Source organism: Ixodes scapularis, unplaced genomic scaffold (assembly GCF_016920785.2).
Source record: "Ixodes scapularis isolate PalLabHiFi unplaced genomic scaffold, ASM1692078v2 PGA_scaffold3__209_contigs__length_174095766, whole genome shotgun sequence".
In the NCBI taxonomy this organism is placed as follows: domain Eukaryota; kingdom Metazoa; phylum Arthropoda; class Arachnida; order Ixodida; family Ixodidae; genus Ixodes; species Ixodes scapularis.
The window spans coordinates 19,215,348-19,227,376 of record NW_024609868.1 but is presented as its reverse complement, the minus strand read 5'-3'; the positions used below and the strand labels follow the sequence as shown (position 1 = coordinate 19,227,376).

General features: G+C 45.9%; 1 protein-coding gene and 1 non-coding gene across 2 annotated transcripts in view; both read left to right on the top strand.

Moving 5' to 3' along the window:
• Positions 1-12,029, top strand: part of LOC8026736 (tolloid-like protein 1) — a 238,705-nt gene that overhangs the window by 146,874 nt on the left and 79,802 nt on the right. The window lies entirely within an intron of this gene.
• Positions 10,610-10,692, top strand: Trnas-gga. Its single transcript has one exon. It is a non-coding gene; the product is annotated as a tRNA-Ser (tRNA).

The window sequence follows — 12,029 nt, the reverse complement described above, 5'->3', positions numbered from 1 at the left end:
CCAATACTGCGCGTTGTGCAGCGCGATTGCGCAATGGACCCCGCAGGTATGCACTCGAAACACGCGAGTGAGAATAGAGCTGCAGCGTGCCATTCCGTATACGCGTCCTTCGCAGCACTATATACTCCGGTCGCTATGTTGAAAGGGCATCGCTCGATCACGAGCAAGGACACCGCGCGAAAGTGGGGCCAGCAGCTGCATGGACTCTATAGCCACCGCGCGGACAGGCGGAAAAGAATGCGAAACAGAAACGGCGCAGCCCTCGAATCCGGTTTCTGCGACAGATCTAACCCAAAATTACGAACCGCACAGTGTCTATGCATTCGTAGATCCGCGACTAGCACGAGTTGGCGAGCGTGTATATATGTCGCGCGCGATAAGCAACACGCTCTGTCCAGGAGAAAAAAAACGAAACGAGGTTGTGTTGGGTTTCGCCGGTACAACCTACCAGAAAGACAAGGCCGGCTCATGACGTCATTGCTTGTGTATCTCCGATTCGCTCCGAGTGGTAAAGACGCTGAAGCGCTCGACGAGAGGTCGCTCAAAACGGCAGGCGCGTACGTCTTTGCGTCACCGTTGTGAGGCGCTGCGAGAAGCGCTGTCGGCAATGCTTACTCGAGCTATATATGTGGCGCTGCGTGGAGCCACTTGGGGCGACATGCTGCAGGCCTTGTCTTCTATGTGGCATTGGTTTGGCGAAACCTCTGCGGCGGACGTCCAGCAGAAAGATATACGACGCCGTTTTTTTCTGTGTGTATGAGTGTTTTAATTTCTGTTTCTAATGAATCCGGAAAATGGGGTTCGCCGCTGGTTTGCCACGCGAGCGGCTCCTCGGTCGGGCTAATTGGAAATCGCAACTGGGGGGGGGGGGGGGGGGGGGGTGAAAGCAATCCACCGGAAACGTTTTCGATTCGTTGCCCGCGCCTTAGAGTGCAACACACGTCTTCCTTTTTTTTTTTTTTTTTTTTTTTTTTTTTTTTTTTTTTTTTTAGAGGAGCGAGCGTGATTTTGTAAGCTTGTAATTGAAACCGCAGCGTGTTCGCTCCGCGTACAGCAAAAGGGCTTCATATATTCGCACATTATACGGATTGCGGTTTTGGCACCCTGTTAGGCGCGTTTTTAATGGGGGTCACATCGCCTGTTTACGGGGTGAGAGGAGAAGGGGGGGAAAGGTCAGGCTGGCCTAAACATGTCTCAGTAGCTCACGCGCTAGTCTTTAGCCGATACGCGTGAGCAAATCTGGGGGCTGGCTGAAGGCTAGTGCGTGAATCATTTACGCATGTTCCCATAAGCTTCACTTCCTCCCTGTCCTTTCTGTTTCCTCCACAAACGAGGCAATGTGACAGCCGTGAAAACGTGCCAACCAGAGTGTCCAAATAAACCCGATGACTTACTTGACAACCTTTCTTCCGAATACGCCCACCAAAGCGCCCCTTTCGTCTGCTATCCTAGCGGAAAAGCGGGCGAGGAATCTCCAAATGACAGCTGTTTCGACCGGTCCGGTATATATGTCCCCAAACCCAACAGGGGGCACTTTTCCGCCGTTCTTCTCTTTGTTTCACGTTTTCGCCGCTAGGCTGATCAAGCTTTCGCTGCACGATTGCGGTAGCGATCCCCGAATCTCTCCTTCACGTATTTTTCGATGGGTGGCTTCGCCTCTTCCGGAGTTGCGAATACAGCATGCAGCGTCACACCTTGAGGCTGGCTTTGATAAAGTCGCGTGTGAAGCAAAGATTGTGCTTGTATTCAAAGTTATAGCAAGGTTTTTGCACAAGCAAAACATTTTGATCCATATGCGGGCAGTAATTGGGGGAGAGGAGTGGACGAGAGCGCGCGGGAATGTCAGAGCGCCGAGCTTCGTAGCTGTAATGATTATCGAATAGAGGTAAAGCTAGCTGCATTTATCTCCACTGCACTCGGCGAACGCGTTTGAAAGCGAACGGCGGACACAGTGCAGTACACACAAAAACTGCCTTTGTCTCCACTGCCATAGCCTCCTCTATACTCACTAAGCCTGGCAGTTCGACGACGGAGCCAGTGCCCGGTCGCAGATTTGGAGCGCGAGGATCTGGTAGCACAGGGCATCAAAGAGCCATTTCTCGGGGAACCTGGACGTCAGCGCGATGCTTTTGCAGCGCCAAGGACCCGAAACACACTTGTTCGCTCGGGAGAAGTGTGTATCGGCGTCTCGCCGCAGCGCGGCGCCAGTCACGTGGCTCTCCTCTCGTCCGTTGTCTGCCGCTCCACCTTTTTCACTTAGGCGGCCGGTTCTCGTGGCGATATCCCAGGCTTTGTCAGTGTATAGGAGGCTATGCCACTGCACTCTTTACGCGAAAACGTCAGAACGCCGAGCTTTAGTAGGAATTCCACCTAAAGCTCGGCATTCTGACACCCCCATGCGTTCTTGTCTTCTCTCCTTCGGTTTCTGCCCGTATAAACGCAGCGTACCGCAGGGATCCTTGAGCATTAGTGGCGTCTCACGTTTGGCTCTGTGTAACTTATTTTGTGTGGTCAGGAAATGAGTAGACGTTTACCGCGTTGGTGACAGCGCGATCTAATACCCTTGCCACACGGTAAAATGTACTGACATTCCCATCTAATGACATTATGTAACTGACCAATCAGAGCGCTCCACTCCTTGTGCGCGACGCTCGTATAGTCGGGATCACGAGAACTTTACCGTGTGGTAGTGGTATTAACTCCTAAACATCCAGTATCTTAAACAGGTTGTTTATTTATTCTTTCTTACTTTGCCTTATTTTAGAAGCTGCGCCGGCAGAGAAGCAGACAACTCTTTTGTGTGGAAACGTCTCTCGCGTTGGTTTCTGGGAGTGGTTCATTGCGAATCGCGGACGTGACAACAACGCAGACAGCGTCATTTGCCCCATTATAAGCGTAGAAGTAACGTTGTGTTGTTGCATCTCACACGTGTATCTAAAAGGGGCAGAAAGGCGGTGAGTATATACAAAAACTACTGCGACTTCGGCTGTATAACTGACACGGAGACGACAACGTTTGCGTGAAGTCATCGTTTAATTATTTACTGTTTAAAATCATAGACACAAAGGTGTATTTTATTCCGCTTTTTTTGTGCGTGTGTGCACATGTTCCCTATTTAGAATCGTGGCTTGTTGTAATAAATAATAATAATAATAATTTAAAAAAAAAGCGTATGCATGTCGCTAGAATTTCACTGGAACGAAACCGCGGCAGTGGATGGCCATCACCGCTGTCAGCAAGTTACTACTCCGACATCCGTACCCAATTACAGTTTGTACGTGCCGTCATCCCTTCGGAGGAAACAAGGAAACAATTCAAAAATCGAAATAAACCGAAAAAAAAAGCGCAGAGTTTTCCACTTTATTTGTTCGTATTCGCCCGAAATACTATATGCACAAAGTGTCAGGAGTGCGAGCTGCCGTAACTCGTCTGATCTTTCTTTTTCCGCCGCTTTTCTCCGGTTCAGTTGTCAGGATGAGCCCATTTTCGAAACCGGCGGCTGACAGCCGCAGGCACATTCCGCCAAAACCGCAGCGGCCGTGTACAGCGGCCTGGGAATGCCGCGTCGCCAGTTCGCGAGACGCTCAACAGACGTGGTGGAAGCAACGCCGGCGTTGAAAAAACCCAAAGCGAGCTGCTCTACATTCTTACCGCAGGTTCTAACCGTGGGTAGTTTGAAGGTTCGAGAATGCTTCTGCTCAGTATATATCTATATATATGTATATAATTTGTTGTGTAAGTTGTCTGTTACTACAGGTTTTTATTTGTATACAGTTCGACGGTATAGCTATGAACTCACGACATATCTGCTCGGAGACGACGACACAAACACACAGTGTTGGAAACTTTTACGACACTGTTTTTTGACTATCTTCCGATTCAAGCATCCGTGGTAATAAAGAGACGGTACTGTTGAGGTTGTACCGTGTCTCCTAAAATATTCTTTCTTTCTTTTTTTTTTTTTTTATTTACGCCAGCATGCTGAGTTGGTGGAATGTTCAACTATTTGGGATAGGGCCTTATATAGGTCTTGGTATTAGAAAAATGTAAAAAAAAAAAGTATTTTGTGACACGCCACGCTAGATTCATTTTCGATTTTTGAACTTGTGAGCTCGCAGGACAGCTGAAGCTATGGAACGTGACCACAATAAAATTTAAAAATGCACAAACAAAAAAGGAAGAAAAAAAAAACTAAAACCGTTTTAACGTTGCGGTCCCGCGAGTTCACCACAACGTTATAATCACGTATTTGAATAAAAAAAAAGAATTATAATCCGATTTTCTGCCAACATCTTCCGCTTCACTGTTTCCTTAAGCATGGGAAGTTTTATAGCAATCATAACCTTAAACCGTGCGTCTTCACCAGGACTCAGCACGACATTCAAAATGCACAAACACATAATTTGAAGCTTTCTCCAGTTTAGGCACCAGCTTCGACGAACTAAACAGGAACTAAGGTGTTCAATGAATATGGTAATGCAGTCGCGGTCGAGTTGGATTCATAAAAGCAAAATGTTTCCTCCCCGGTAGTAATTCAATGCTTTCGGTCATTCGAATTATCATATGCACGCTATCTCCTGCTTCAAACATCGCGGGTTGTAGCGGCATAATTTATAACGCAGAATAAATTCGCATGAGCTGTCTATACTATTTCAACGCTGTTTCTTCACAGGGATTGCCGCTGTGGGTGTTGTTAACTTTTCACAAACACACACACACAAAAAAGAGGAAACTTGAATTATACAGAAGTTCTAGCACAGTCCATCTGATTACGCTACGACTGTGCACTTTCATACGCACGATGTTCAGCAGTTATGTGATTACGGCGCCATTCGCGCTAAATGCGCCAAAACGCTTACCCTGCTACCTCCCGCTACGTTTCACCAAATATGAGGAGTTTGTGACACCATAGTGGCGAAAAACTCACCTCGTTTTATCAATACAGAAACTAATGGTTCGGGCATCGCTACACTGCCGGATCGGTATACCGGGCTTTCGAAGCCTTTCGGGTATAGCTTAACATAAGGTGTGTTTTGGTATGGTCTTCGTATTGAGCATATTATTCAGTGCTCAGAAGTTTGGGAACATTCCCCATTTTTTGGGATCTGCTCGGGCGGGTTCATTGGCTTCGTTGAGTGCGCTTCTCACCGCGCACGGATGTACTGCTGAGAAGTTACGCCCGCGGAATATACATCTCAATTTTGAGATCGTCACTTCGCCGCGCCACAGCATGATGTTAAGGGGTAAAACACTCCTCCAGAGTGGAATAATACAAAACCCAGCATCGTTCATAAAAAAAAAAAAAAAAAGTGTTGGAAAAAAAATTTGGTGAATGCTGATTTACAACATATACGTGGCAGTAAAATTTGCAAGATATAACTGCGGTTAGTTCGTATGATGGACTGCGCCATTCTGAGAAGTTGCGTGCATCACTAATCCTGATGAAACAAGCTACACCGACTTGACCGTGAGAGAGATAATCGAAGCAGACGTGATCATAAGATGTGGTGCAGGCTGTGTCAGCGTTGCATCCACTGACCTGATAGATAAGAAGGTGTCATTCTTGCGAGTGACGGCGAGTCCTGGAATTGGCTGAAAGTGCAATGATTCGCAGTGTACGAACTTCCCATTTCACGATAATTGAACCGTTGAAGTCGGCGCTCTCTGTAGCCCAGTCTCCTCATTTCTACTTGTCTCCAGTGTTAACATATTTTGGAACACCCATCAGCTCGCCCAACAATCTGCTATAGTCAAGACTTTTCGTCTCCCATACAGGAGACATCATCAGTAATGCCAAGTTGGCAGGAATGAGAAACACTACAACCAAAGATCCTAATATATATATATATATATTAGTTTAAACGGATGGTTTTTTGTACTTCGATACGAAAAAATGATTGATGAATCGCGTTGGTTAGGTGCAGCTGGACTGAACCGTAGGTTTAATTTGTATGTTTAGTTAACACATCTAAGTAGGCTCATACCTTTTCGTGGATGCATGCAGCCAATAAAGTTCAAAATAATTCAAGGTTAACTTTAGCAGTGCAATAAAATCTTGTTAAAAAGCATTAATAAGTGCAGCTGGATTCTTTAGAGCGCACTTATATTCCGCATGCTGACTTTGCACCATCATAAGTGTCTACACGTAAGCTATCGTCGATGCGAGGCTTTGCATTTTATGCTTCAAGGTGGATACACAGAAGTGGTAAGGCAAAGATGAGCTGACTTTTATTTGAACCAATTGACATATTATTTTTAACGTAGTTTTTTCGCAATAGAAGTAATAAAAATGTAGAATATGTTTGGGCTCCACAAGTGTTTTTCTGCGGCTCCAATACGAACTTTTCGCCGCTCCAAACGGTGCTCCAAAATGAATCGAACCGATCACACCACTAAGTGTGCCAAAAGCGTAATTCGTGTTATTGAAACTTCCGGCGACAAAACGGTGTCTTGCCTTATCGTTTAGTGTACTGAATTTAGTAAGGTTATAACCAGGTTTGACGGGCACTTAAAAGCCGTCAGAACGAACTCATTGAAAGAAACCGTGAATCATCTCTCGATCATGAGTCTGCCGTGCCAATCGGCGTGCGCTGGTTCGCTAATATATTTTTAAGAATGTTCGTTCTGAACTTTGTTTTGGTTGTTTCATTTTTTCTGAACGTGAAACAGAGGTATTAGGCATTTGTTTGTAAAGTTTTGTTACAAAACATAGAAACCGTTTTTTGCCGAAAATAATCCGTGTCATTTCATGTGGGACCCCAACATAAAGTGCGTTCTGGCGATTCACGTAATCCTAGCAATTTCAAGGCTGCGTCACACAGTGACGTTATCCACACACTGGCACAGGCCACAAGAAGAATGTTTCATCCACACGAATAATTTCGATTAGCGTTTATCCATCTAAGATCGTTGATCAGGTGGAAAAGGGTACGACATCATGGACGGAAAAAGGGAAAACAAGTTTTGAACAAAGTTTGCAGAGCAATACAAGCTAAAAGCCGGTTGGTTCACTCAAGCGTAGATATTGTACCACGTGAAGACACAGCACTGCGTGTGTGGGTTGTAGAACGAAAAAGAGGGAGAGAAAGAAAGAGAGCGATCACATGACTGAAATACTGTTTTGTTTGACTGGTTTAACTGGCACATTACTTTCATTGCACTGTTAGAGAGCCATTGGACCACTCAGAGCTAATGAGTGAAAATGCGTTACTCTTTCCCCAATCAACAACACACGGGTAGCGAAGTCTCCCTTTTGGCGATTTTCATGACGCATTTAAATGTACATCTGGCAGCTGTAAGGTGCTTAAACAAAAATGGTGTTGTAATAGAGAAGGGCAAATTGAAGGCTAGATGGCGCAAGCCGCCGTCCGTTACAAAATTGCACAGCAACATATCATCCAGCCATCAATCTTTGCGTCCAGCGGTCCCCGCGTTGCATCCGGGTGCTCGGATGCTCGTCTCCCAGTCGAAACCGCGTCCCCCGAAGAATCCGGGTCCATCTTGCGAAGTGGCCTCGCGCCCGCGATCTTTTCCGCGTGCGCACGTCTGTCTCTCGGTCTCGGGGCGTTGTCTTCGCGACACCCACGACGCTACAAAACCGGCCGACGATGGAGGCGCCCTTCCTTAGGACGACCGCACGGAGACCCACGCCGCATAGGGCGACCTAAACTCTTTGGTTGGTTCGTGGGACGCTTACTCCCTCCCTCTCCCTCGCACTTAGTCGTTCTTCGTTTTATTTCTCTGTCTTCTCGATGTTTTATTTCTTTGTAAATCAAAAACCATAAAACAAAAATACCGCTGTGGACGCTCCGCCAACGCTGCACGTGATGCTACGTGTTGTTCGCACTTTGCTCGTGTCTGGAGTTCGCGTGGGAAGACGCATATGGCGTCGCCACTCTTGTCTCGCAAATGTGGAAGTGAACTCTTCTCTTTTTTTAGGTTGCATATCTCTCTCTTTCGTTTCTTTCTCAAGGCAGTGCCCTCGTGCCGATCCCTCCAGAGTGTGCGAAAACTTGCGCAAGGGGCAGGTCACGTCATCAGCTGCAGTGATTACAGGTCACGCTGTCGTCGCGGACACGCCGTGTTCTTGCTGCCAAACATAAGAGAACCGAACAAAACGCGAGGGCGCAAGTGGGCTGGTGTAACCGTAGTTTTTCTGTCGTCACCGCAGTGTCGGGTATAATTCCGCAGTTATAGGAGAACCGTGTTATCCGTCCCAACAAAGTCGTTCCAACAAATCACGAAGGTACAGTCGAAGCTGGTGAGGCATAACTTGAATACGAATCTCCTTAAAGCCGCAGTTACTCAGTTCGTGCACGTGATACAAAGGATACGGTGCTCGCAGTAGACACGATGACGAGACCGCCATACGAGAAAAAAAACACTTCCTCAGACAGTGTGTGCAGACTTTCTTTCCTATGTGTAGTCTTTTCAGTGTAACCGCAGCTTTAGATTTGAAGCCGATGTTTCGACTGTGCTTATTCGGGACGAGCTAGGCCTCCTAGCGAAAAGTCGGCTGCTGTTGCTACTCCGAAAGACGGTTCAGACTTGTAACCGCTCACGACGAGACAACAAACACCCTGGCTCGTACCAACGGATAGTGGGAACCAGACTCGAAAGTTCTGTGAGGTTCCTTTTTAGATCCTTTTAAAGTATAGCCGTCAGTGTACTTTGCCGCTGAAACTTCGACGTGATATAGTTTTCGGCGTCAAAATAGGGAGTTTTCATTTATCGTCCCAAAACCTCCAATAACGATGCTTGATAATCCACTGACGTATTTGCGCATCCATCGTGTTGATATCCATATTGTTATCGGAGGCATCGAAACTATCCAGTAAAACTTCCTAATGATGTGTGCAATGGGGTGATACCGAGTATCGTGGGAAACGTTATGCTCAGTGTCACATCGAAAACCTCATTTTTACGTCTTAAATGAACCGCTTCAGCTTCAATTCGTTTTTTTTTTCTAGCTGTTTATTGCGTACAAAGTGAAAACTAAAGAAATGACGCAGTGTCTATTGACAAAAAGAAAAAAAAATACGTTTTCACATTACCAGGTTGGTAAAGAATTAAAAAAAAAAAGGAAACGACGTATGCTATGCCAGGCCGGTGCCACTGATTTGTTTTACTTTACCGCGTGCGACAAAATCAAGAAAACTTAGAGACAACACCAGACGATCAGAAAAAATATCCGCCATGTTCAATTTCGTTTAATAGTGATTGGGTAGGAGTCGTAGAGAAAGTTCGTATTAAATAACGCTTCTTTTTTTTTTTTCCGCTTTTTTTTTTTACGATGAGCTCTAGGGTAATTTCCGGCTTTACGAGGAACTTTTTTTTCTCATGATAGGAACTTTTTTTTCTCGTGGTAGGAGCAAAAACTATAGCGAGCTGTCGGAACCCATCAAGACGAGCGTTCACCCGAAGACCACACACAAGCCGTAACACAAGATACGAAATAAAATAAAATAAAATTAAATAAAAATAACGAGGAATAATAATAATAAAAAGAAGTACTCAGATGTATTTGACTCAAAGTGCTCCCTCTCTCTCGAGGCGACAAAATTTCGAGTGATCGATCGCTCTTAATGAGCGCGATCGAAAAGTCGGCTCCAAGTAGACAGCTTAGAGTGCGCCGCTGTACGAAGGAAGCTTCGTCGTCGTCGTCGTCCAAATAAGAGTACCCCCCCCCCCCCCCCCCCCCCTCAATATTGATCCCGGCTTTGAGTAAAAGAAGATCGTCCCCTTAGTAGTATTTGAAAGCTTATAATTTACACCGAAGGTTTTGCAGTATTTGCGGCATCAAAGCTACGCATTATGTTATCAGATGCGATCGTTTATAACATTTTCAGACTGATTTCGAACATACGGTGAAAGCGTGATGCGTAAAATGTACGCAGACGGCAAGTGTACCATCTGCGTATGCCGTTGTTGATGACGACGTCGTTCTTGCGATGTTTTTGAGGACCAACGGATCACCGCGCATCTCTCCGGCCCTTTGTTTAAAAATAGGAAAGCTGCACTAGCGACGAATGAATGGATTTTGGGCAAGGATGAGTGAAGCTTCTGATTCTGGCATTGATTTGCTTCAGCTCGCGGATTTCGAGCGAAACACTCCGAAATCCCCAGAGTAGTAACGGACGTACATATCGTCCGCTATTCTCTGTCGGGCCGGCCTATTGACCTAAAGAAAAAAAATGACTTGATCTCCACGTGGTGAATGATGTTGATTGGGGCGAAGCTCTGGTGGTGGTGGTGATACTGATATTGTTGTTCATAGGTGTGAGATTTTTTTTTATTGCTCATAGGTAGTGCTGAGTTCCGGGTTGCGTTTCGACTTCATTACTACTGCTTTAGTGTCGGTGAAATGCAGAGCCAGTGGTTCTTCTAGCCGATCAGCGAACGTGGTTATATATACATTTGAGCATTTGACCGCAGCGCCCTCTCGTCTCTAAACGTTGAGCCAATGCATGGAAAGTTTAACGCGATTATATACGCGTTTGACCGCAGCGCCCTCTCCTGTATAGACGTTGATCGGCTACATGCAACGTTTCATCCATGACATCCCCAGCTCTTGAGTTACTACCACATCTCAGAGCTCCCTACTCCTCCCGCAGTCGTGGCAGAGTGGTTAAGGCGATGGACTGGATATCCATTGGGGTCTCCCTCGCACAGGTTCGAATCCTGTCGACTGCGCAAACGTTTTTTCTTTTTTTCGTTTTATGTGAGCACGGACGCCAGCCGGACAGACGGACGGACAAGGTTAGACCCTAAGGAGCTTCGCCTTGAAAGAAAGATATAAAGATAATCGAAGGTTTTGAGTGTTTCGATGCTCGAACGGTGAAATTCTAGAGACAGTAAGCTCCCGTCAATTTTTTTTTTTTTTACTAAAGATACAAAAGTTTCACGGGAAAAAAAATTAAAGCAACAAGGATGAAAAACAAAATTGTCGAGTGCCTATAAACCTTTTTTTACATAACCTCACACCAGCGCGCCAAATGACGCACCCTCAATCCGGTGTATTCTTGGATTGACCGCTGAAACCGGGTATGCAGCCGTGAGGGGTATGGCCGAAGAGGGTTAGAAGCGGACGTCGTGCGCGAGTTTGTTCCGAGGGTTTCTTTTTACCGTGTTCCAAGTTCCGAAAATCTACGGTTGTCCGTGAATACCACTGCGTCGTCAACGAGTGCACAAATAATTTTAATAAGCATAAGAACAATTGCGGAAAGTGAACGATAAGCACAAGAAGCTGCAGCGCGAGTGTGGCTGCATTGGTATTGAGCTTACGTGTTCCCCGAGGATTCTTATATATGAAGTTAGTTGATTGCGAGTATGGATCGCGAGGGCTTTGTATCGGACTCATCGTCATGTTTATGCTCACGACTACTTCGTCTAAGGCAAGCGGACTGATTTCAACCCGGTGTCGGCGCTCCGATTAGGCTATCACTGCAAAGTAGGCTATTACTCCATGGCGTGTGAAGGGTATGAAAACGTCTAGGTGCCACCACTGAAAATGCAGCTATAAAATACCGAGAGTTTACGCGCATAGAGTACATTAAACCGCTCATATATTCCCTCGTTGTCGAAACTCAATGAAACACCCCACCGTCTTCGTCCTCGTTCTTTCGAGGAGGCAAGGTAATGCCTCCTCGAAAGAGGAGGCATTACCTTTCGCATAACTTTGAGGTTATGCGAAAAAGGTCTATAGGAGGAAAGACTCAAAAGACACGAAAACCTTGTGACAGCAAACGGGTGAACGCTTACATTTATCACTTAAGCCGAGGTCGGACGACTAATACATCACACAAAAGGCTGCGTAAAAACAACGTTTAAAGCGTTTTTTTTTTTTTTTTGTATGATTTGTTTGAGGCGAACATGCTTGGAACATTGCTTGGGGCGTATGTGCAGATAATTCGTGTCAATGTATCTGCGGAGAAACTCCGCGTCTTCTGTAAGATGTATGAGCAGTAAGATTTAGACTTCCGTTTTTAAACAGGGGGTACTAACATGCAACTTCTTGACCGCTGGAGCGA